Genomic DNA, 26,155 nt, shown 5'->3' on the forward strand with positions numbered 1-26,155 from the left:
ACCTGTTAGGGGCTGATTCATTTTTCATTCATCTCATGTAATCATTTATTAATAGGTAAATAACAGAGATTCATTCTCGTGCTGAGGGTAATTTGTATGTACATTTACACATGTTAGATCCAATTCTGTGAGGTTTCATCAGAGTTTTATCGGTGAATACTGAGAAAAACTCTCTGCTTCATCATGGCAATATGCACACAATAATTTATCCTAGTAAAGCTAATCATTGAAATGTAATACAATGGAAGAAAACATACAAAATCATAGATGTTTCCTTACAATGGGTTAGAGGAAAATCAGTGATTGATTGATTGCATGTGATTATGCATAAAGCAGCCTTGCCTTTAGCCAGTACTGCAGCAATTAGAAACTGCCTTTTAACATAATGGAGAAAAAGCTTGCATGAGAGCACTTCATATTGGGGGGAAAAAGGAATGAAGCAAACATGAGAAGCGGGAAAGCAAAGACGCTGGTAGAAATTCTAAAGTTGTTTCTGCAGAGCCTCGCCATGGAGAGAATCTCTTTTCAGACTCTGACATTTTGATCCATTTACCAATTATCATGAGTTATGGCACAGCCATATCCCCGTAATTGTGACAAAATTGCTTTGCATCTTTTAATACTCCGCCTGAAACTGATGTTGATACAGTTTCCTACCCACATGAATAAAGGCAGAAATGACATATGATTGTTTTGCCATGCATGCAACCATGCAGCACTGATGTGTTGGCTTGTTGCTTTCTTGACTCCATCTCTGCCATCACCGCGGGCAGCTTTACTGCAGAAAAGACATTAGTTATATTGAACAGGAAGTGGTGCCAAGATGCAGTGTTTATTAACCCCTCACCTACCGAGACGTGGCAGACCATGTGTAAATCTGTGGGGACTCCCCTAATGTGGGTTTCACCCCACTACAAAGACAGAGAGGTAAAGCACAAGGCTCTGCACTTATTGACTGCTGGGAGCACAACTCATCTGAGATTTCTAATTGAGCCCCAGAAGTTTAATCAACAGCATAATTTGTGACAGAATGTGGAGAATTAATGTACATACTGGGTTGAGTGCATGCAGTACAAAATCATATCAGCTTCTTCAAAATACATTCCCATACTAGCAAATAACTGGATAAATGTTGATACATCTGAGTATGAATAGGTCTCATTTGTGAAAGCATTGAAATAGAAACTATACAAAAGCTGGAAGTCAAGGTATATGAATTCATGGATTAGACAGCTGATGTAACAGGAAATGCTAGTGAATCATACTGTAAGATACTCTATGTCATTTCCTGTTGATACTGCAGATGCCATATTTTTGGTGAGCATGATGAAATATTATCCCTTTTGAAGAGGAGAGTTGGCAAAATCTCATCTTAGGGATGATATACAAAGCATTTCTGTTATTATGTTTTTAATTACATTGTGAATATGATATGATGTGCAAAATTTGCAACACATACCGTAAAGTTCCGTGTATAAGACGCACCCGTATATAAGACGCACCCCTAATTTCGGACCTAAGATTTAAAAAAAAAACACACACACGAAAATGTCCACGCAAATATTGCGTGTGTCATACATATTATTTCAGCTCAATATTTCCCTAGAATGCAGCATGTATTTGCTCTATTTTTCGTTTCCTTTTATATTTTCTTTTAACGGTATATATTCATCGGGTATCAACAAAATATGGAAGACGCAAAATGCGAGACTTGTCTCGGTACTCACTTGCTATTGTTTCGCCTTTCAATCGTGGTACATGTGTCATGCATATCGTACTCATGTGTATACAGTACGATCTTTGCTGTCATACATAGCAGAGGGTGTCTCGCATATTGACGCATGTCAGACTGGAAGGTTCATCACGAAAAATAAGAAAAACATCAACAAGTGTAGCAGAGGGATCATACGGCAAGACGTACGGTGCGTACGGTAATTACACTCATGCACTGTTACCAGTAACATGTGTGTCTATTGTACCATGCTTGTATGCACAGTGCTGGCCTTTTGCAAAAGGCAGCTCGCTATAATTTCAGCACACGCACACAGAGAGCAATGGACTTGCACACACAGCGCGCAACGGGTTAGCGCGCTTCGATCCGATCGCTGTGTGCACGCGAGTCCATTGCAAAAGCCTCTCTGCAGCTGCTGCCTTTGCCAAAGGCTTGCTACTAGCTAGCTACAGCACAGTGTAGCTATATGCTATCTAGCTGGTCTCGCACTCGTGAAATGAAGAGCAAACGAACGGCATGGATATGCATGCATGCTTCACACATCGTTCATATTTACGGTGACATAGTGTCGATCCTACTCCGTATTTTACAGCTTTTGTCTATGGTCATATTGATACTAGTACATTGATAAGTTTTACAGTATCGGTAATTTAGTAATGATACCTGTACATCGCGTATTCCAGCTACTAGGTTGGCTGTTGGTAGCTTGGTAGACTGACATCGGTAGCATACAGCAGTGCTGTTACAGCTGTTGTCTATGGCCAGATTGATACATCGTTACTGCACAAGGCCGATGTAAGTGTATCTCGTATTTGCAGCTTTTGTGGGTGTCCAGATTGAAAGATCGCTCTTTTATCCGTAAGTTCTAGTGATTGCTTACCTTCCAAACGTCGATGGGCATACATGGCCCCAAGTTGGCCTTATAAAATTGGGTGTACATGACGGATTTTTTTCCTCGATTCGACTGTACCCGTGTATACGACGCACCCCCGATTTTCAACGGTTTCCGACGAAAAAATAGTGCGTCTTATACACGGAACTTTACGGTAATCCCTGCAAAATAGTAACATAGGCATGCAACATCTCACTTAGGGGTATTGTGCAATTATTGTATGAATGCCTCTAACCAAAATTAACCTAACCGGATGTCTATTGCTTCTGATAAAATAAACACCCAAAGGACAAAATGCAGGGACATGAGATTGTATGCAACATTTTATTCCATGATTCAAAATCAATATATCGATGACAGTGCCACTGCTTTCATTGTTCTGTAACCCGTTGAAGACGGGCTGATTTTGCTACAACATGCATTTCCCATAGACCCTTGCGCGAGCATACTCGGGACTCGTCCTCAACGGGTTAATTAACAGAGACTCTCAGTACACAGTATGCACTTTAAGTTTATCACATGACTGCAAAATTGATGATCTCCCAAACCTCCGATAGCTCACCTGAGCCAAGGGCTCAAGTAAACTATTGTGATCATATATTGTCTGGCATCTAGTGTGTGTTATATGCCTATCTCTTTTACATTCTTCGGCTTCTTGTTAATTCTTAACCCGTTGAGGACGGGCTGCTTTAATATGCTATAGCACGCATTTCCCATAGACACCTGTCCAAGTATACTCAAGGACTTGTCCTCAACGGGTAAAGAACACACACACACACACACACACACACACACACACATGAGAGATTTTCACCAAACTTGGCATGTAGCATCCTGAGGGTGATAGGAACGTGATTTCTTCAAATGTTTCTGTTTAGTTCATGCTATAGGCACCAGAGATGTATTGTTCATGATAGTCAAAGCATTGACTTGTTATAAAGAAGCTGCCAGTAAACTCAATCGTGGAAATTATGAGGCAAATGTAAACAGGGAGTAGCTGTGAAAGCTGTCATTTTTTTTTCAATTGTCTTTTAGAAATATGTGGTGTGTGAAGATGGTTGGTGCATCAGTATTCATTTCATGTGTAATGGATTTTTGAGACCCGTTTTCTGCCAGACACTCCCCTCATATCTCTTACACTCATTCCTGCCTTGTGCAATTAAGCTTTCAGTCTTTGGAGCTACGCTGATTCTTCATTATCGGAATCCATATCCCAAGGGACTAGTCATAGTCCATTAATGCAGTACATATCAGAAGAACTTGAAGCAAATCAGATATGACGTTCTAAAAGGTTTTTCATGGTATGTGAACAGTTTAATGTCAACAAGTCGGGGGGGGGGGGGTAGAAGGGGAATTATCAGTAGACAAGTGTCTGTGAAGAATCTTATTTCTATGAGTATGATACATACAGTCAAAATGACATATAATTCAACAACCACTCCAGGGAGAGTTTACCAGAAGCCACTATAGACAGGTGGCCACTCCAGACAGAATGGGAATCAAACTGATTTGTCACATTAAATACAAGCAAAGAGCTATTACTCGTACGAACAGGGCCTGTCTCCTGTCACATATGTGAACATAACATTATGACTTGCGGCACGTATGAGTGGCCAAAACAGTCATTCTACTTTTGGTATGAAATTGTATAATTATGTTAGATGGGCAGCACTATGATCAACCCACAGAAATTTTGTCCATAGGGGACATGTACAGTATGTAATTTTGCCACCAGCTGTGCCTGACAGTTCATAGCCACTGTGTGTAAGCAGGTGCTATACAGCATGATTTCTACACAGGGGGTTTTGCATACATGTAGGTGGCATAAAGAAGGCAGCCACTATACATGTGGGGGCCAGGACAGATTTTCCTTCATGTCACTATATTAATATCATGTGTTCTCTTGTCATATTTTCATTATTACTATGTTCAGCCTACATGCATGTCTGAAATGATACACAGATCCTGTGATCAATATAGGAAGTACTGTAAAACATATTTTCGTGGCATAAAATTTTCGCGAATTGGAGCCGACCGCGGCCTTTTTTGCGACACGAAATTTTTGCATGTTGCTTCTAACATTCAATGCATATAGTGTAGACAAGAATTTGCGCATGCATTTTAATTTTGCAAATCTTAGCTCTCGCGAAATTCGCAAAATTAAAATGCACGCGAACACTCCTCATTTTACAGTAGATAATTCTTCAAGATAATGGAAATTGTGCTATTCTTATGTGCATTGGTACATTACATGATGACTTTTATACAAACAACACCATGGTTCTTTGTGAGCAGCGTGGTTTAGTAGTTGAGGTTTTGGATACATTGTACATTGTAAACAGAGGGTCCTGGTTTTGAATTCTTCTCGGCAAGTAGAATGAATGTGGAACGTTCTCAAGAATGAACATTTTTGTGAAGTTCACACCCAGCAGAATAACGTTATAGTACGACTGACATGCAATCATGCCCAACAATATACCAACAATATACCAACAATATACCAACAATAATGAGAATCCACCACATGCTACACAAGCAAAGCACACTGAAATTGGTGTATGGTTAAAAGTTAATCTGGGTACAGATTCCACTTTAGCATTGACACAAGATATCTTGCCTTCTAAGTCTTTCTTGACTTTGCTGCATTGATGGGATATCTAGCAATACCTGGGGTAATAATGATTGCAGGGCGCTCTCGCCAAACACTGATTGAGCTGACGAGGCTACCCTGGTTTTCAAATAAGATCATAGCTTAATATGTACATCAACATGGTTGTTTCGATCAGCATACCCTGGTGCATATAGTAATGTCCCGTGACACACTGACATGTAATGAATTTTTATTAGAATTGAGCTGATCGAAATAAGAACATAATGGAATTTTGAAATTTACATGTTTTCATCTGATAGTGATTTCCATTACAGTCACATGTAAACTAGATCAGGTGAATAAACATCTCACATTTCTTTAGTGATTTGAACATAATTTTTCCATCTATTTCTGTCTTTCTTTTTTCACTGGTTTTGTCAAGTCAGCAACTTAACCCCTACCCTTTTCGAGGTCATCATCTCTAAATTGTTTCAACTCTCGAAAATTTGGATGCAAAGATGGACTCTTTATCTTTTGGAACTTCTATGAAACTAAAAAATGTCAAAAAAGAGGAAATTGTATGAATACTTTGGAGCAAGTTCTGTAAAAGTGGAAATTTTTTCATCAGTATTTTTTTTTTTCATGTTTGCTCAGGTAAGATGAATTTTGTCTGTCTTAATTTTGTGGGATTAAAATATATAATGAAACATATAACAAGCAAAGAAAATGGACATGTTTATATTTTTCATGCCAAGCAAAATGGGCAAAATTGCCCATATTGTGAAAATTTCCACTTTTTCCATAAATGATGGATGTACAAGACTTTGACACCATTCCCTAGTCAAAATTACTTACCCGACATTGACCAATATCACTGCTATGGGAATACATTGTAGACATCTCAAATTCCAGATCCTTACCCAAGGTCTGATATTTATAAAACTTTACTGTTCTGTGTATTTCATACTTGCCTTGTTGCTCAAAGTCAACTTAAATGTATAGGGTGTAGTTGACCTTTAAGTGTTCACCCCCCCCCCCCCTCCTTTCCTTGGAAGAGATATTTACATCCTTCTTGCAGTCACTGTCCGTGCCTGGTGTTGGGGACACATCCCAGCTCTCAGAAGCCCTCTAGTCGATAACTTATCTTCCAGGCAGCTTTATGATCAGCCTCTATGAAGCCCTGGTGTGCAATTACCATTCATGGAGTAGGCATAATGGCCGCCTGAAAACAGGTCGGCAGGCATTCGGGTTAGTCTCTTTCCAGTCACATTAACTTTTAGATGGCTTTAATATGTTCAATGTCCCTCAGACATGATAAGTTGGCACATATAGCATAGGTTAGGGATAGCAGGGCAAATATTGCTGCAGAAGTAGGCATTATATTACGGGTGACTGTTTTGCATCAGTGGCACATGTCTACAGTGCTTTATCAAGCCATGAAATGATGTTGTAGGCAATGAAATAGAATAATAAAATTATCTTATCCAGGGTAGCCTCTTCAGTGTTGCCACTGTTCTACCAGAAGGCCCTAGCTGCCATTAGTATTAAGCAATCATTGCCAGATACCCATTTATACACCTGGGTCGAGAGGGACATGGTGGGTAAAAATATCTTGTCCGAGGACATACGAACTGAACAGGAATTGAACTCGGGTCCTCTGATTGAAAGTCAAGAGTTTTATCTATTACTGTGTAAGTGGAAATTTTTGCATTGTTGAAATTTTTGCGCATTTCGCGCAACCAGAAAATAGCGCAAAAATAAAAGCATGCAAATATTTTTGCCTGCCATACGTTCCAGTAGTTGATGTCTTGATTCTGCGGGATTAAAACCACGCGAAACTCTTCTTACCCGGCTGAGCGCGAAATATTAGTCACACGAAAATATCCACTTTTACAGTATGCCACAGAGCCCCTACGTAAGACAGGATTCATACTCAGGACCTCATATTGAAAGTCAGAAGTCTTCCAATGTGCCACATGCTGAGTGCAATTTATTGACTCTTTATATATTTGGAAGTAAAGAGAACAGGTCGATAATGTGCTCTGAAGTTCTAAAGCTTCCTTTGAATACAAGGTAACTCTTAATGTATTTAATTTATATGTTTTACCAAGTACTTAAATTGTTCAGCTGCACCCTTTGTTAGCTTCAAATCTATTAAAGGCATTATTAAGCATTTACAGATGAAAAAAAAAAACAGCTTTAGTGCTTCAAAATAGTTCCAAATTGTGAGTTCTGAATTATGTTAAACAGTATGATCAATGTTAAATATTGTCAAATATTCCAAATGTGAACAATAGTTATTATAAAATTGTATTTTAGAATAAATTGTCTACAGTTATAGCTTGTTGAGAAAAGTAGCAATACCTCATTATATTTTAGGCTTGAGAGGTTTTTATATGGTAGAATGTTTTGTGATACTACTGACCTACTGCATCAAATGTGATAACTCAAGCATCTTTTAAATCACTGCTCCCAATCGTAATCTATACCTTTAACACTTCCTTCACTTTGTTTGCCAGCCGACATTCATGTTCTAGTGCTTTGTAAGCCCATTGGCACAGATGTCCAGAAACTAACTGTCAATGAATAGAGATTACCTGGTCCTAGATACCTATTTCATCCCCATTGCCCTCCTGTTGTACTGAGGTACATTGTGACACCTGAGTGGACTTGCTGACTTACAATGAGGTCACGTTTGGAGGGAGTGATAAGTGCTATTAAAAATGTTTGTTAAGTTAACCCGTTGAGGACGAGTCCCGAGTATACTCGGGCAGGCGTCTATGGGAAATGCGTGTTGTAGCATAATCGAACCGTCCTCAATGGGTTAAACGTGCATAGTCCAGGTAGTGTAGAGGGCGCTGTTGATGATACTGCCGATCACCGTTAGCATTGACACGAAGATTACCGAAGTTGAGCTGTCATCAAGAGTAAAGTGTGTAGGTGTTGCTAAGTAACGTTGCCTTCATTGTCTTCTCTGCGCATCGCACAGTCTGTAGTAATGCCAGGGTGCGTGCATATTGTGTGCTTGTTATTATGACATCACAAAAGAAGTTTGCTAAAGCTGTCATCCCCCTCAGCCGAATCATGAGCCGAACTGTGATCAGACCACTGACTACAGTGAATCAGACTTCTTCGGACTTGGGGAAGCGGGCCACAACGTAAGTGCCAAAGAGGAGTCGATAGCATAGGTCTCTATAGGATACTTGCACCGTGCGCCCACGTACGCATTTGACTAAAACACTGGGACAATGCATCTTGAAACTAAGTGATTGGGTACATACAGTGTTAAAAGAGAATTTATGCAGATTGCACAATACACCCGCATGGACACAGTAGTGCCCCCCCCCCCAAATAGTAATGCGTTGCCCCAGCAAATCTCCAAGGGACTTCAAATGCCCCCATCACACACACAAGATTTTTAGGTGCAAATACAGACACTCTTGTCTACATTTTTAAGGAACAGATGTAATGATCCTTCTGAAGAATGTTGGTAATGTATGTGCTAATTATTGTTAGTTTCTAAACTCTGAAATCAATTAACATGTTTACATTTGATAATCAAAGGTCCATGGCAAAATGTTTTTGAACAACACTGCATTCTGCCATTGACAGGGGCTTTAGGAGGAATATTGCATAGCTTTTGGCAAACCTGTTTGGTGGCTCATGAAAAATTGTAGGAAACTTGACAAGAGTTTTAGCTGTCTTTGTGAGGCCAGGGGGATTGGCAGAATTCAGTTTGGATAGTAGGCTGGAGAGGGCATCAATTCAGGATTAGTAGAACAACATTGATGCAGACATATGTTTGAATCATGTTCATATTGTGAAGTTCTTCCTAATGTAAATGCTGCTTTTTCTCCTCTCACACTACAAAGATTTGGTTACATTGGGGCTGTGATACAACTGAAGATGGGGGCTGTGTACACCAGCCACACTCAATGGCACCATTTACTTGTTTTAATGCCCATTTCTTCAGATGAAAATGCTAGTTTGATGAAATGTGTGAACACAGCATCCCATTATTCAGAATTGTCATCACAGTGCAGAGAGTAATGAGCTAGCTACATCTGCAAAATGATAACCCACGGCTCCCTGCAAGCTTGCATTAATGCCTTTCTAGCGCTCTGGCGACAGTAGTTTGATTTTCCACCATGCACTGAGTATCAGGTGTCCATACCTGAACCTGGTAAAGTACAGGGCTTCCCCTGGTGCCTATTGATCTGTCCATGACAGCATCTCATGTGAGGCCCCATTACCACATCTCTCTCTCTCTCTAGCTAGGGGTGATAATGATCGGCCATCGCTGCAGCCTTACCCATGTTAGTTTCCTCTTTCCTCTAAACGTTCCACTATGCACTAATTTGATATGCATACACCTTTCTCTCTCTTTCTTTCTTTAATATGAGACAGAATAGAAGTCTCTTTTTTTTCTCCCGGAGCCTTGGTCAGTGGTTCTTTTAATTACATTTAGCCTAGACTTCTTCATTCGATAAACTAGATAATTTAATGATCATGGCGAGGTTTCCTTCATGTTTGCCATTATGTGTGCTGGTGTCATTTGAGAAGCAAAAGGATGGTTACTCCACCTTATGTCTTTCTGGCTCTCAGCTGACAATGAGTGGATTGCAACTGAAGACTGCAGTATGATGTTGCTAACAGTAAGGGAACAGTTTATGATGGGTAGAACATCTTTTGGGAATCATCTCCTGTGGGGGTACGTTTGAATACAATGTATGTGTAAGTATGTTTTGCATGTAGTGTGGGCTTGCACCATGTACATGCCACATGCAGATATTGAAACAGCTCACAGAACACAGCTGTAGTTGTATTCACCATATATTTAGCTAGTTCGATATATTTTCAAATTGGGACTTTCCAAAAATTTTGCAAGAGAGCAAAATCGCGGTCATGGAATACCCAAATTATCAAACACCTGTTCATCATATTGTATACTATGTGCCCGTCCATGTGTATGCAGGTCACATTCATGTTGAGATCAGAGTATTTTTTTGTGTGTGCATGTTATCAAGTTAGCAAATAGCTCCCGACTTGGGAAATTTGCATTTTTTATAAACTTCACGAAATATATGGCATCATCATACAGTATGTTTCTAAGCACAGTATTTTAACTAGCTATCTCAGTTAGATATGAACTGTAAATGTTGGTGATGGGGCAAAAATGGTTTCGTATTTGAACAATATCTCCCACATGGGGTGATTATGCTTGTTCCTTCATGACAGATACCTGCCATACTCACCCACATTACATGCATGACCCTCTTAACACACACCCACACACACACACACATACCCATATACTCTGATGTGTTTCACACCGGCAAAAAGATGTACTGTAAACGTGGAAATTTTCGCGGTACATTAATTTTCGCGGATTTCGCGCTACGCTAGGCTAGCGCGAATTCAAAAACGCGCGAATATATCTTCACAATTTTCTACGCACATTTTGAACGGGATGAATTGTGTGCGCTTCATCGATGATACTGCTACGTAGTACAATGTACAGGCATGTTTACGCTACTAGTACTGTGCGAAGAGACGATACCCTAGATTGCTGTGTACTGTAGCATGCATGTGTGCACTGCACGCATCGATGCTACAGTCCCCCGTGACTACGGTACTAGAGTCACAGCTGTACTACGTATTTGAGTGCTTGTACTCGCAGTCGAGCCGCTCGCTACGTCGCTTGTCGTACGCTGGCATAGCAAGCTATGTAACAGAGGCTTTGGATGAAAGCAGTGAATGTGTACTACAGTAAAGTAACCTGCTGCGGAGCGCGAATTTAAGAACCCGCGAATACGTTTTCGAGCCGCTCAGCGCGAAAAATTAATCGCGCGAAAATATTGATGTTTACAGTATTTGTAATGACATTTCTACAACACATATTTGTAATATGTTCTCAAACGTGTGTAAAGTTTAATCTTCAAACATTGGGCCAATACTGTGCTTTGTTTGCCGATTTCAAACATCCGCCAGTGTGACTTCTTCACTGATTGGCTAAGATGTCTGGAAACTATTAGCCAGTGAATGGAGACTACCTTATCCCCTTAATCCATGTTAAAGTTACCATAGCCTTCCTGTTGGACAAAGGCACATTGTAATGTCTGACTGGTCTGGCTAACCTATCATTAGGTCAAGTTTGGAGTCATTTTATGAATGCCGATGAAAAAGCTCAGCTAGTTGAATACTGCTTAGTACCTTGGCATCAGAAAAGGTTCAGTGACTGCCCTTTTCCCCTGGTAACTAGAAGCAGCATTCCATAAAACATCTACATGTCACAAAGCCCCTCGCCTGTCACTGAAAGATGCAACTATCAATGCACTTTAATGCAAGAGTATGCATGTATACATTTATGCCCGATAGCGTGGAGCTGTGGTCACCTTGGCCTTTGTGTTCTAAAGGTCAAACTGTTCAACTCCAAATGTGCACACAATATTGAGCAAAATTCAATTGAGAAAACACCTCTGGACCATTAATGGCACAAGACGATTTGATTAACATATTTTGGAGAAACATGATTCCCACGTGCTTGCGAATCATGTTTACAAATGCGTTTTCCTGCCAGTATGAAAGGGCAACTCTTTTCACACCCATGTTTTACTGATATAATGGCCCTTTTCACACCCATGTTTTACTGATATAATGGCCCTTTTCACACCCGTGTTTTACTGATAATCATTATGTTCTCCCTCTAGGGTATCTGTACCTTCTGTAAATTCATGACCTGGTGTGCACTATGTAATCTGTTCACAGACAAGCCAACATTGATCAATATTCTTTCCCATATTGACTTGGCTGCACAATTTGCATTATGGCCGAACAAATGTAGGGGTCTTTGATGGAATAAATGTTGGCGTCTGAAATGCCACCAAATTTAATGTGAAGGAGTTTGTCTGTGCATCTCATTTTTGGTTACAATGCTGCAGAAATACTAAAGAAAAGTTATGTGTAGCTGCCAGCTATGGTGTCTCAAATTATTTGTACGTGATACTAAACTTGGCCTTATGTATACATACATTGTATGATAAGTACCCAAAACACCGTAGGTGTATTTTAATAGCTGAGTGTGACTCATTATCTGTAAAGGGAAAGACTCTGCAAATTTAGACATGGATAGACCATAATATATGGTGATATCAAAGTCTTTAAATGGACAAAGAAGGGGTGCATAGGTGTGTAAGATTGTCACAGTGCAGACACTAGACTCTCAGGGTTCTTGTTAATTTTTTGGCTGCTGAAAGGAAATTGGCATTCTGGATGGCCATTAGTGGCTTAAAATGACACCAGAATTACACTCTCTATAGGCTGTGAGAAATACAAAAATACACAAGTTTAGAAGGAAAACTGCAGGCAAAAAAATTGTACAATCTCCAATGACCATGTCATGATGTGCCTGCTACATCCTATTCCTACTGCTTTAGATTTCTAACTACATGAACTAGTCTACAGTACTTTTTGATGTCATAATATGAACATTGGGGTATTTTCGAACTGTGCAAAATGGAACATAAGTCTGAATGATATATAATTACATGATCCAGACTTATATCCAGAATATTTACTGCAAAAAAATCAACATGAAATTGACATTTGTTTTTGTCCGCGCAGCCAGGGCTCGACACTAACGTTGGGCCACCCCCAAAAAAGTTGGATGTTTGTCTACACTTTTGGAAATGAACAGCGGTATCAGTCGACTCCGTAAGATACTAAAATAAATGTCAGATGTTGCTTTTAATTTTGGAAATGAATAACGTTAATAATCGACCCCATAAGATACTAAAATAAATGTCGGATGTTTGCTTACACTTTTGGAAATGAATAACGGTAAGATTCAGCTACGTAGGGTGCTAAAATTAATGTCTGATATTTGATTTTGCGTTCAAAAATGAATAAGGATAACATTCGGCTCTGGAAGATGCTGAAATAGATGTTGAATGTTTGCTTTGACGTTCGGAAATGAATAATATTAATGTTCAACTCCGTACGATGATAAAATAAATGTCGGATGTTTGCTTTAACTTTCGAAAGTAAATAGCAATAACATTCAGCTCCGGAAGATGCTAAAATAAATGTCAGATGATTGCTTTTATGTTCGGAAGTGAATAGCAGTAATATTCTGCTCCATATAATGATAAAATAATTGTCGGATGTTTGCTTTCAAATTTCGAAATGAATAACAGTAACATTTAACTGTGTTCGATGGTAAAATAATATGTGTTTGATGTTTGCTTTGACGTTTAAGAAAGGAATAGTATTCAACTCGTACGATGATAAAATAAATGCCAGATGTTTGCTTTTACGTTCGAAAGTATAAATAGCTACGGTGGATGCTAAAATAAATGTCGAATGATCCCTTGACGTTCGGAAATGAATATGCCCAAAAAAAATAATTTTCAACTCTGTACGATGATAAAATAGATGTCTAATATTTGCTTTTATGTTCGAAAGTTAATAGCAATAACATTCAGCTCCGGAAGATGCTAAAATTAATGTCAAATGTTTGCTTTGGCGTTCGGAAATGAATAACAATAGTATACAACTCCGTACAATGATAAAGTAAAAGCCGGATTTTTGCCTTTACGTTCGAAAGTAAATAGCAATAACGTTCAGCTTTGGAAGATGCAAAAATAATGTCGAATGATCCCTTAACGTTCGGAAATGAATAACACTAATATTCAACTCCGTACGATGATGAAATAAATGTCTGACGTTTGCTTTTATGTTTGAATGTAAATAGCAATAACATTCAGCTCCGGAAGATGCTAAAATAAATGTCGGATATTTCCTTTGACGTTCGGAAATGAATAACAATAGTACTTAACTCCGTACAATGATAAAATAAATACCGGATGTTTACTATTACGTTCGAAAGTAAATGGCAAAAACATTCAGCTCCGGAAGATGCTAAAATAAATGTGGAATGATCCCTTTGATGTTTGGAAATGAATAACAATAATATTCAACTCCGTACGATGATTAAATAAATTTCTGATGTATTTTTTTATGTTCGAAAGTAGATAGTAATAACATTCAGCTCCGGAAGATGCTAAAATTAATGTCAAATGTTTGCTTTGGCGTTCGGAAATAAATAACAATGGTATACAACTCCTTACGATGATAAAATAAATGCCGGATGCTTGCTTTTACGTTCGAAAGTAAATAGCAATGATGTACAGCTCTGGAAGATGCTAAAATAAATGTCAAATTATCCATTTGATGTTCAGAAATGAATAACAATAATATTTAACTCCGTACGATGATTAGATTATGTCGGATGTTTGCTTTTTCTTTCAAAAGTAAAAAGCAATAACATTCGGCTCCGGAAGATGCTTACATAAATGTCGGATATTTGCTTTTACATTTCGAAATGAATAACAGTAACATTCAGCTGCGTTTGATGGTAAAGTAAATGTCTGATGTCTGCCTTGACGTTCAAAAATGAAAAACAGTAAAATTCAGCTCCGTACAATGCTTAATTGTCAGATGATTCACTTCACTTTCGGAAGTGGACAGCAGTAATTTTCGGCTCCGTACGATAATGAAATAAATGTCGGATGTTTGCTTTAAAATTTGGAAATGAATAACAGTAATATTCTGCTCCGTACGATGCTAAAATAGATAACAGATTGATGCTTTTACATTTGGAAATGATTATCGGCATCAATCGGCTCAGTTAGAAACTATAAAATAAATAGCGTATGTTTGCTTTCACATTCGAAATGAATAAGGATAACATACAGTTCCGTAAGATGCTAAAATGAATCTCATGCACGCGTATCTCGCAAAAAAAACAAAATCGAATGATTTTCTCAATAACTTAGTAGAAACATTGGAAGGTATTTCTGTGTCCTATCGCGTGGTTTAGAAGAAAACATGAACTACTCTGCAAAACAGGAACGAGACATGGTCTTTGATGTTCCGTTTGTCGCATGTTTGAAAGCGGCAAGTCAAGAAATGGAACCTTGCGGAAAAGAAATGGAATGACTATGATTATGTTATGTGATACAGAAGAAAATTGGAAGGAATACTACTCAGTTATTCGTCACAGATGATAAGCGGTAAAGAATGATAACGGCGGGACTGAAACATGTTTGTTTCTGAATCTTCCCGCTTCAGATAGTAGCGCTCGTTGCATGCCAGCTCATACGAATACGTACCGACGCGCGTACAAATCGAGCAGGCACAGTAGTGTCAGTGTGCACTGCGCGCGCGTGCAGTTTCGAATTGAAACTATTTTTTCTTTATTTTTGTATTTTTATATATTTTTTCTTGTTCTTTTTTTTTCAATTGTTCTTTTTGAAGCCACAGCCGGTTACGATCGGCGTTACAGCCGGTAAAAATAACTGGTTACCGGCTATTAACAAGAACCCTGGACTCTGCCTTGATGTGATCTGCTCCCAACAAGATTGGAAAATCTCCATCTGTAGGCAGTGTCTGGGACCCACCAGATTCTGTAGAAAATGAATTAACTCTGGCAAAAGTCTTTGTCTTTTATGGTATTGTTACTTGCCAAAGTGTCAAACTTTAGATAAGCATTAAAAAGGCATGTTGATGCTAAGGCATTGCAAAATGTTTGGGAAAGTGTTGTACAATATCAGGAAAGTGCACGACAACTATTTCCAATCTAGTTGGCAGATTTCCTGAGCACTGGAATTTTCAATAACTCACCGAAGCCACCCTGTATCAGCGTCATTGTAAGGTGTTGAAAAACATGCATTATGATGTTGCAGTATTAGCTATGCTACCATACTTTAGGTAGCCTTGGTTTCAGCCATCTGTAGCACAAATCACAATTCATATTCACCTTCAAAAATACAATGTGGCTGGCTTAAGTTTGAATGTGGCATTCAAATTTCTACCTTCTTAGTTAGTCTTCTTTGAATAAATTTCAGAATGCAGCAGAGACTCCAACCCCAAGCACCTTCTGATCTGGAGATTCTCCCGCCTGAAACCCCTAGCAAACGGGGGACTCCAACTTGATTTGTGCGAAGCGTACATCACGAGCGCAAAGCCTGAAGTTCCTTGCGGCCGGGGTCCTAACGGCCCTTGAAGCTCAAGGGTTCTAGATGCTCTCTCGTGCTATCTAAGGCTTATTTTTCAACATACAATGACACTAAGTATGAAATCATTTCTAGCGGGAGACACAGAGCCAGGGCGGGAGAAATTCAATCTCAAGCAGGAGAACGGGAGATTTTGCAAAAATGGGCTTTCGGCGGGAGCGTAGAAAGCGGGAGAGTTGGAGTCTCTGATGCAGATGTGATGGAAAGAACCGGCGTTATGACATAAACTTTTACCGTGCAGCTGTTATGAAGAAAATACAATATTCATTGATTTTCTATATGCCACTTTATGCCTATAGATGCCCTATATAGACAGACAGTTTTCTTCACCATTGAGCTCATGTTAATTTTCAGTATCTCATTCCAACAGTTTCACAAGCTATCTTTACAGTAAAGCAAGTGAGGGTTTCATACAAGGTATTATCAGTGGGAATTACTAAACCATAGATATTCAAGTCAGTGGAACTACTGAGGAAGAAGAATAGATGGTATAGTGTAGTTAAGGCAGTCTTGGAAAAAGGGAACAGCCTTGAACATAGACTAGACATTGTGTACAGCAATTATGGGCCAGAGAATTGTCTCATCTTGTCACCGTTGTTCATTATACCTTCATGTCTGTGCCAATTTTCCCTGTGTACAATATCACCAGGTGATGGCAAGAAGGACTCTGACCTAAGACTGTACTATTTTGACTCTGTACAGTCTTGTCTCTGTTTGTGTGTCTGTGTTCCAAATCCACAGCAATAACATGGAACTTGCATAGCTACAAAGTTGGTACATGTATAATCATTATGGTCACAGTCCCCCCCCCCCCCCCCCCCCCACACACACTTTTTTTTTTATTCATTCCTCCCCAGATTGGAGCATTCCTCAATAGATTTGGATAATCCTGTAGACATTGTATCTTGTAAAAGTGGAAATTCACCATGTGCCGATAGTTTTGCTTGTGATATATATTTCATAATGTAATATTTCTGTCTGATTGAGCGGATTTAAAAACACACAAAAGTCATTTTATGCCACTGAGCGTGAAATGTTACTCACGCAAAAATGTCCATTTTTTTACAGTATGTGACCAACTAGGTTGCAGCAGGCCAAGGGACCTCACAGTCAATCATGCATCTTTTCCTCTCTGCAATATCTGCTTGTAGGCTCACAATTAGTCAATTCGTTGCTAGCATTGCATGTAAAGGTATGATCGTGTAAAGGAATGATAAAGACAGTGATTTCACATTTCATAAGGCATTTTACCATTCAGCGAAGTCAACTCCTGTGTATCATATATTATTCTATTTATAACCACTACTGTTTCATCATAAATTCTCTAATTCGATGAAGAGTTCACTGGTGGCTAATATTATTGTGAAAATGCAGTGGAAATGATTGATAGCATATACGGGTTCAGTATCTGGCGACTTTTTGTTTGTTTTGAGGTGCAGGGTCACATATAATAATAATAATAGTGTCCGTAGTGGCATGCCTGCAGTCAGCATACTTACAGTACTTCTTGGCCCAGCACTTTGCAGTGAAGAGAGTAACATTTATACTTGCTAGTAAAAATGAAAATAGGAATGGAAAAGGGGGGGGGGGGTAGGAAAACGTGCAATGTGGTATGTGCACAATATGCACACATTAATACCTCATGTGCATACACGTGAGGTTTAGGTTGAAGCACTGTAATTTTTCTTTTTCTTTTTCTTTTTTTGCGGACTTCCAAATGTGGGGTACGCTGTATACAACAGTGTGCCATATAATGTACATGTATACAGAATTTTACAGATTTTGGAATTGCGTGTCATTTATTCAACTTAGTAGAACTTGCTCTGGCTTCTAATTGATTTCCAGCATGTCTGTGGCATACTTTTTAACTCAGACTTCTGATCGAGTAAACCTACTATGCAAGCAATTTCACTACAACTACACTCAACAAAAATAACAGAAATTTATCATGTACGTCATTTGAAGTTAAACCTTTGATCTCAATACAAAATCTTTGCCTCCTACATTTTCAGCTGGCATCTTTGCAGCTTTTATTACCTGACTGACCCATTGGGATGAAAAATTTCACTTTAGCTTATAGCCAATACAGATAAACCGCTTGTCTAATGAGAAATTAATCATCTTGACAATTATGTGTGTCTTCAGGGAAGGCTTGCTTTCTTTACCCACAGGCCACTGTATGAACACTTCTCAAAATGTCATTATGATGCATACGAACAGCTCATCAATCTTAATAACAGATATAACATTTGCTTCCCACGTTGACGGGGAAAGAGGAAATACTTGTGGTCTTGTTGATGCTCTGTGCTTCAGAGAGAGAGAAAAAAAAAAAAACACCACTTGCGCCATATGTTCTGTATAATACATGGTGCATAATTTGGCTTCATTTTTGTAAGCCAGCCATCTGTGCTGTAGACTGGGTATCATGAATTATACAAAGTCTTCTTTAGGGACACGTGATGACCTGACACTAACAATAAATGGCACTTTGCTCCCCTATGGCTCTGCATGGAGAAACAAAGTCACTTTCTTCTGTCGCCAGACCCCTCGTGGGAGTTTGATGCCATTGCGCTTCTATCTTCCAAAGAAGTGATATATTCGCCTTTAATTATGCATTGCTGCTTGTGAGTTGGAAGTATGTAGTCTTCAGTTTGAGACTGTTTGACCCTGGAATACAGGCTTTGTTAAATATCATGTTAAGTGCATTAATGCAAAAGCTATGAAGCATCCACATAATCACTACCCAATGAAAATCACCTTCCATTCATAGTCTTGAGTGAAGTCTTATCGCCAATTTAATTTCATTCGTAACATTTGAGAAATATCATGGTGTTCTTCCATATGGAGACATGTTAATGTTTTTGAAATGAAAGTGTAACACTAGGTTACGTATCTGCCCAGACTACACAAAAAGCTACTTGGGTAAGGAAATGAAAACCACTATAAAAAAATGCATGCATGGTCTTTTGAATCTGAAATATGCTAAGGCAGAAATACTGCAAAGCTGTATAGAAAATAATTTGACCAGTTTAGTCTTATGGTAATATTGTTTTTTTGGTTCTTTTTTAGTGATATTGTGTGATGATGATGTCATATGCTGATAATGATGGTAACAGGTTGTGGAGTGATCATGATGACATAGTTTGGCAGAGAAAATTTGTGATCAGATCCATTAATGTTAAGGCATACTTCGATGTAGTTGAATCACCACGCAGCACAACACCAACAAAATTGACAGGTATGATATGTGTATTGATGAGTACCGGTACTGTGTACATACATGTACATTGTATGTCGCATATGAATTTAAAGTGTCTTGCAGGACAAATTAGTGATTTTTTTGTGACTGTTGCAGTTGTACAATTCATCAGTCAGTCAACACGAACAAAAAAGAAATATATAGTATACCTCGACTTCCAAGCTCTTAGGAAGTGTAATGATAGGTATGTGATCCAATCAACTCAGGGTCACAGTCAACATATATGAAATAGATGTCCCCATTTCCGCAGACCATGAACAAATTTGCTTGTACAAAACATCGATACGCATGGCTGGGACTGAGGCTCAAAGTGATCACAAAATGCACTCAACATCAGCGTAGCTCATGCCTTGACAATCAGCTCGCAGCAAAAATTTTCTCACATTTGCCTTCAGCCGTAATCATATCAAACAGAAATTGCTTCACATTAGACCATGATGATCAAGAAATATAAACCCTGCAAGTGGTGCGTGGTATACCATTACTGTCATGTCAGTAAAGTGATCATAATACAGAATGCACGGACTTAAGACACATCAACAAATTATGTTTGCTTCTTGGTTAATATGCAGTTAAAAACACTTTGAAGTGGCTGAATTTAATCACCTTGATGGGGTTCCTACATGATATTTTGCTTTTGTGAAACACAGCTTGGTTGGCCATTAATGCTGTCTACAGTGCATGTAATATGCATCCATTGAGAGATTTTTGAGTAAAGCACTACCTTTCCATGTGAAATACCAAGCCAATCATGAATTCTTTTGTTGGCCAAGAAGGGGAATAATACATGACATGGCTTGTCATGACTTTTGCTTTTGCCCTTGTCATTCACGATTAGTTTAACCTTGCACTATCTATCTGTCGTCAGCAGTGCTGGTTTTGATGGTGTAATATTCATTCCTCTACATCTACTCACAGGTGTTAATGTGCTGGCTGAAGCTAGTCTTGCTTCCAAGCTGTGAGCACTTTTATTCCTCACCAGTCCTATCACCGATTTGATGCAGTAGTCTGAGCAAACATTGTCAGTCAGATGCGCATTTTTCAAATATTTCATTTTAGACTAAAAATGTTAATACTACACTGATTAGGCATACCATTATTAGGGCAACTCCATCACATTCTAATTTAGCAAACTTTGATTAGAGGGTGCAGGGGCCTCTTGCTGTAAGTAAGAGACCATGTGAAAGGAATCTTAGTAAGCTAGAGTTAAAGTAACCATTTGAAACGTTGTGGTTAGGACTCACACCCGTAGATCACTACTGAGATAGCCCTGTGAAGTGTTGTGGTTAGTGCACCAATCAATGAAAGCTATGATGGGTGATACTGTAACTGAGTGAACATGGCTCATACATGTATCTTGTGTAGATCACTACTGAGATAGCCCTGTGAAGTGTTGAAGTTAGTGCACCAATCAATGAAAGCTATGATGGGTGATACCATGACTGAATGAACACGGCATATATCTTGTTTAGATATGAACACATTGATTAGTGGTTTTCCTACAAAGCCGCAAAAAAAAAAATCCTTAAAAGGGCATTGTACCGGTTTTTTATTTTTTTATATGTTGTTCTTTTAATTCTAAAAGACCAAGCGGTGCAAACAGAATCACAATTTCATAACGATTTAGTCCGTAATTTCATGTTGAAAATGGAAATTTTTGGGCGAGAATTATGCTAATGAGCTGACGAGCCCAGATGTCGTGATGTCAAAGGTGCCAAATGTTTCACTGATTACAAGCCCTCGCATACGCGTGCGTTAAATCGTGCCGAGTAGCAGACGACGCTTAGGCCCAATTTAGCTAGCAGGCGGCACTTGTGTACTGTCCTATCCATGCAGCTGTCTCAAATTTCGCTGAATCAAATCGCACCAAAATTACAGGATATACTTCTAAGCATATTTCAAAATACCGTATTATATTTGAACGAAATCGGTAATCGAGAAGTATCAATATTGATGCCGAATTTCAAGTTGTCACTAAAAAAAAACTCACTCTTCGCGAGAGATCTTGGTAAACGCGATATGCACAATCTAGAACTGAAGTTAGCCGACTAGCGCTGTGCGAACGGGGAATTTACGCGGGAACTAAATTTAAAAATGTCATGATTTTAGCGATTTGTGTGATTTACGAACTTTATTTTTCATTCAACTTAGCTCAAATAATTTGTAAATTGATTTCTTGCTCTCGATTACTTGAAAGATTTGTCTCATTATATTAGATGGCTAACTTCAGTCTGTGCGTGCGCAGGCAAGTAGGGCTACTACGCCGCGATCACTCTTGTTTAGTCGTACAGAGCAGATTGTTTTTAGCGACGACAGGAAAGTCGACAACTTCACTTACGCTTCTCAACTTGCGATTTGGTTCCAATTAGCGTGAGCAAGTGGACATGAGTTATAAAATACTTCTTGTGATTTTGGTGCAATTTGGTTGGGTGAATTTTGAGATATCTACATGGATACGGAAGTACTCTAGCACTATGCCTACACCAGCGCTTGGATCGCGAAGCGGTGGCACTGTTTGTATCTACGTGGTCGGGCCACTCTTCCGAGGTATGGGTCCTACTAAAACTAGATCTAAGTTAGTCCTTGGTGTTAATACGACCACCATGAAATTTATCTCGACCACAAAAACATTGAAAATCCATAAAGCAGATACCTTACTTGCAAAATTCAGCACAGAAACAACAGGGCCTGCAGCACAAGGGCCTCTAGCGGCAACGCTAGACCTTGGAGTCTGGACTTTCGTCTGGACTTTCTTCAAGTTCTGGCAGCAGGGCCATTCGGGGTATGTATTGCATACGAAACGTTTACGCTGTGCCTATTATTAGCGCTGTGCACGTACAGCTGTCGACGGAGCGGCGAGTAGAATCTTCTCGGTCCTTGACTACTCACTAGTCCTAGTCCTAGTTCTAGTCTAGAGTCTATATGTACTGAGTGCCGTTTTCTTCTAACTAGGCGTAAACCGTGATTGCCGTTGACTATTTTTTGGATTTAGATTTTAAGAATCACTCAGTCCTCATCTTCGTTAGATAGTTTGAACTGTGATGTCGAACCATTATTGCTCATCATCAATGCATAGTTAGTGCAACGTTACTTACACACAGTTTTCTATGGGCAGCACGTTCGGACAATGATGCCAATTTCATTTTGCATATCTGGAATATTCCCCACAAATTTGATCTAAATAAAAAGCTTTTGAAGAGATTCCTTTTAAAAATTAATAAATATTGTTTAACATGTTTATTTCAGCTTCATATTGCAATTTTACTAAATAACAGTTTTTGCAGTACTTCGTGTGAGATTTCATCAGTAAATGGACATGTGTAGAACCTTTCTAGTTCGTTTTGCTAAAGTCGGAGGTTGGCACCTGTGACGTATGCCAAATTGTGTGGATTGTTCCTTGGCTTGCTCGTTTTCATTTTTTTCAAAAAATCATGACAGGCTTATCCTGGGTTTTAGAATCCTCTCTTTCCAGTTGTAGGCATCAAAAAATGTAGATTAGAATTATCAGACAAGTAGAAAATGTCAGTACAGGTTTCTTTTAAAGAACTGTAAAGCAGTGCTTTCGGAAAGAGATATGAAAAACACATGCAAAACTATTGGATAAAGCAGCTGCAAAAAATTCATTTCCCTCATCCCATTGCCTATTAAACACAAGAGGTATGCCTTTCTTTTTATTTCTCCTCTTCTTTATTGCAGCTAGTCACTTTAAAGATAAAAACTTGATTACTTTGTTGTGAGAGCTGCAAGTACATCACACATTACATAAACTGTAGCTATTTTGTTTTCCTATAGGGTGTGTTGCTTCAGCTTTCTTGCATCATCATTATGTACAAAAAAAAAAATACATTTCATGCAAAATCATACCAAATCTGTATTTTGATTTATTTATGAATATGGGTAACAATTCAGAAACCAATTGATCAAAAGCAAATCAAATCAAATCATTGAAAGCAATCCCTTTTAAACTCTCTACTCTGTTACGCCATGATTGATTTATAACATTGCCACTCGTAGTTACTCCTCTAGCTCTGGACAGAAGATGCAAGCCATTTTGTGTTCCCTGTCATGTTTCAGTTCTAAAGGTTATTACAAATGCTACAGCGTACAGTCATTGATCTTGATAGTATCCTATTTGTAGAAATACTAAGTTTGGATGGGGCCCCGTCACAATCCATTTTTCTTCCTAATCACTGACTCATATGGATTGAGTGTTCAGAGAAATTTTGATCTCTGTATGCGTCTACAGGCAGAAGATATGTTGCCAGGAACTCGTATGTCTTGTGAATAAATTGGAAATCATCTTCTACTTGAGTATTGGGATGTGAAGCCAATGTTGTCTCACAGATAGCAGGATTTATGAATGTGAATAGCTGGAGTGTTCAATTTTCAACAGAATAAAAATGTTAGCATGAATGCACTGTAGATGTGATTGATGACATTGCTATTTTCATTTGATCAGCATTGTGGTATGAATATTCAATGGACAATGCATTTTGTTATGTAAAGAGAAAAAGTTACAGATACTTGGTACGTTCATGGACAAAAAGGAAAAGAAAAAATGACAAAGAGGTAGAACTATAGAGCATACCTAGCCTCCATCAAGCCATTTCATTTCCTCAAATATCAAGCACTTACAGGAGCAAATTTTGTACGTTAGGAATTAAGCCATTCTGTGTCCTAAGATCAAGAACATTAGCAAGTACCTCCAGGGATCAAATTTTGTGTCATTGTGAAACATGTCATAATGCTGCTCTTTATTCTTTGATCTAGCATCCAGGGTACAATCAAGCAGAGAAATTTGGTAAAATGGTAAAATGGCCCAAATCAAGGATCCTCTAAGAAATCCACTTGTATCTATAGGGTAATCCAGTCTATCAAATAAGAAATAAATGAATAAATGAATAAAAATAATGATAAGTAATCAGTTTTTTCCCCCCATTTTTGACCTCCTGTGAGAACTACAATGAAATTAATTTACATTTTGTTTTGTATTTTGCAGAAGATTGTTAACAGGCAAACCAACAAACCAACTAATAACAGACAAGCAGACATAGAACCACTGTGACAAGGCATAGCCTACACGTTATCTGTCATGGAGATTGATGTAAAGAGCAATTTTATCCCAGGGAGAAGTGATACTGTGTAGTAAAGGGCAGCAAAAGGTCAGCAGCAGGTATCTGCAAATTTAAACAACCAAATGAGACAGTATACAAATTGTTGATATTGTACGGTTGTTGAATATGTGTATGTGGGTGTGGGTGTGGGTGTGTGGGGGAGAGGTAGAGTCATGCACAAGATAAAATTACAAAGGGCGATTGCCCTAAAAGGCATCTAAGTCATGTGACCATGGCAGTATACAGGCTTAAATGTTCCTTACTTGTTTTCATTTGTAACATAAGCTGTGATATAGGTTTTCAGATGTGATAATCGTTCATTTTGTGTTAATGATACATAGACATATTTTCCTTGCAACATTTGCAAGTATCGTCAAAAGGTGTATTTTCATTGGCAGTGAAATACCATGGTATTTTATGAGGTATTTCTTAACCTGTTGACGACGGACTGATTTTGCTACAACACGCATTTCCCATAGACACCTGCCCAAATATACTCGGGACTCGTCCTCAACGGGTTAATGTGAATTTGAATACATCACAAAATACGTCACAAAATACTATGTTATCTAGGGTGTGAATTCAAACCTTGCAAGATTTTAGTTTTAATTGTGTCACAAAATAGCACCAATTGCACAGTGTTGTGTTTCTCTTGTGATGCGATACATTACGTGTCTTCTGCTCGTAGGAGATATGCGCACGTGGAATCCCTACCAGAAATACCACAGTCAGAAATATCACAGTATGTTGTCAAATGAGAGCGGTACCAAACGAGTCACTGCAGTATCTATTACTCTAAATTGAAAATCTTCACGCATTTCGCGCAACCTGAAGCTAGTGCAAAAATAAAAGCACACAAATATTTTTGCATGCCATATGTTCCAGTAACTAATGTCCCGATTCCACGGAATTAAAAACATGCGAAATTCCTATTACCCGGCCTAGCATGAAAAATTACTCGCTCAAAAATATCCACTTTTACAGTACCATAGCATTTTACTAGTATAGAAATGGTACCAACATAATTTATTACTGTGGCATTTAATGCCACACTAATTCAGATGTGAAAGGACCCAGGGATTCACACATTGACAGCAACTACAAAAAGTAACAGAAAAAAGATGGATTCCTCTGGTAAAATCAAGAGTAATTGTATTGTTTGTGCATTCAAAAGGGTGAATTTATTTGTGAGAAATGTCATGGTCATTTATATTCATAGGGATTGTACTGAGACTCAAGTAGAATGCCAGTTTGATGACCTACTGACATTGCAGTGTCAAAACTTTCTTAGAAATCTTCCGAGCCTTCTCATGCCTGCTTCCGCTTTCTTGCTTCAGTTTGTACAATTTCAATTTAGGCAAATTCCTCTTGAGGGCTGTGTCGTTCAAGTGCCTGCTATGTTTTCTAGAAATATTGCTTCCGAGTAAATTCTGCGAGGATCTACAGAATTTTCCCGGAAACAGTTTTAAGAAAATATTACATCTCCAAGGTAA

General features: G+C 38.7%; 1 protein-coding gene across 1 annotated transcript in view; it reads left to right on the plus strand.

The window, feature by feature from the left end:
* Positions 1-26,155, plus strand: part of LOC139737711 (uncharacterized) — an 81,828-nt gene that overhangs the window by 28,371 nt on the left and 27,302 nt on the right. The window lies entirely within an intron of this gene.

The sequence above is a fragment of the Diadema antillarum genome, unplaced genomic scaffold, assembly GCF_040938485.1.
Source record: "Diadema antillarum isolate AM-2024a unplaced genomic scaffold, OU_Dant_1.0 seq00000701_RagTag, whole genome shotgun sequence".
In the NCBI taxonomy this organism is placed as follows: domain Eukaryota; kingdom Metazoa; phylum Echinodermata; class Echinoidea; order Diadematoida; family Diadematidae; genus Diadema; species Diadema antillarum.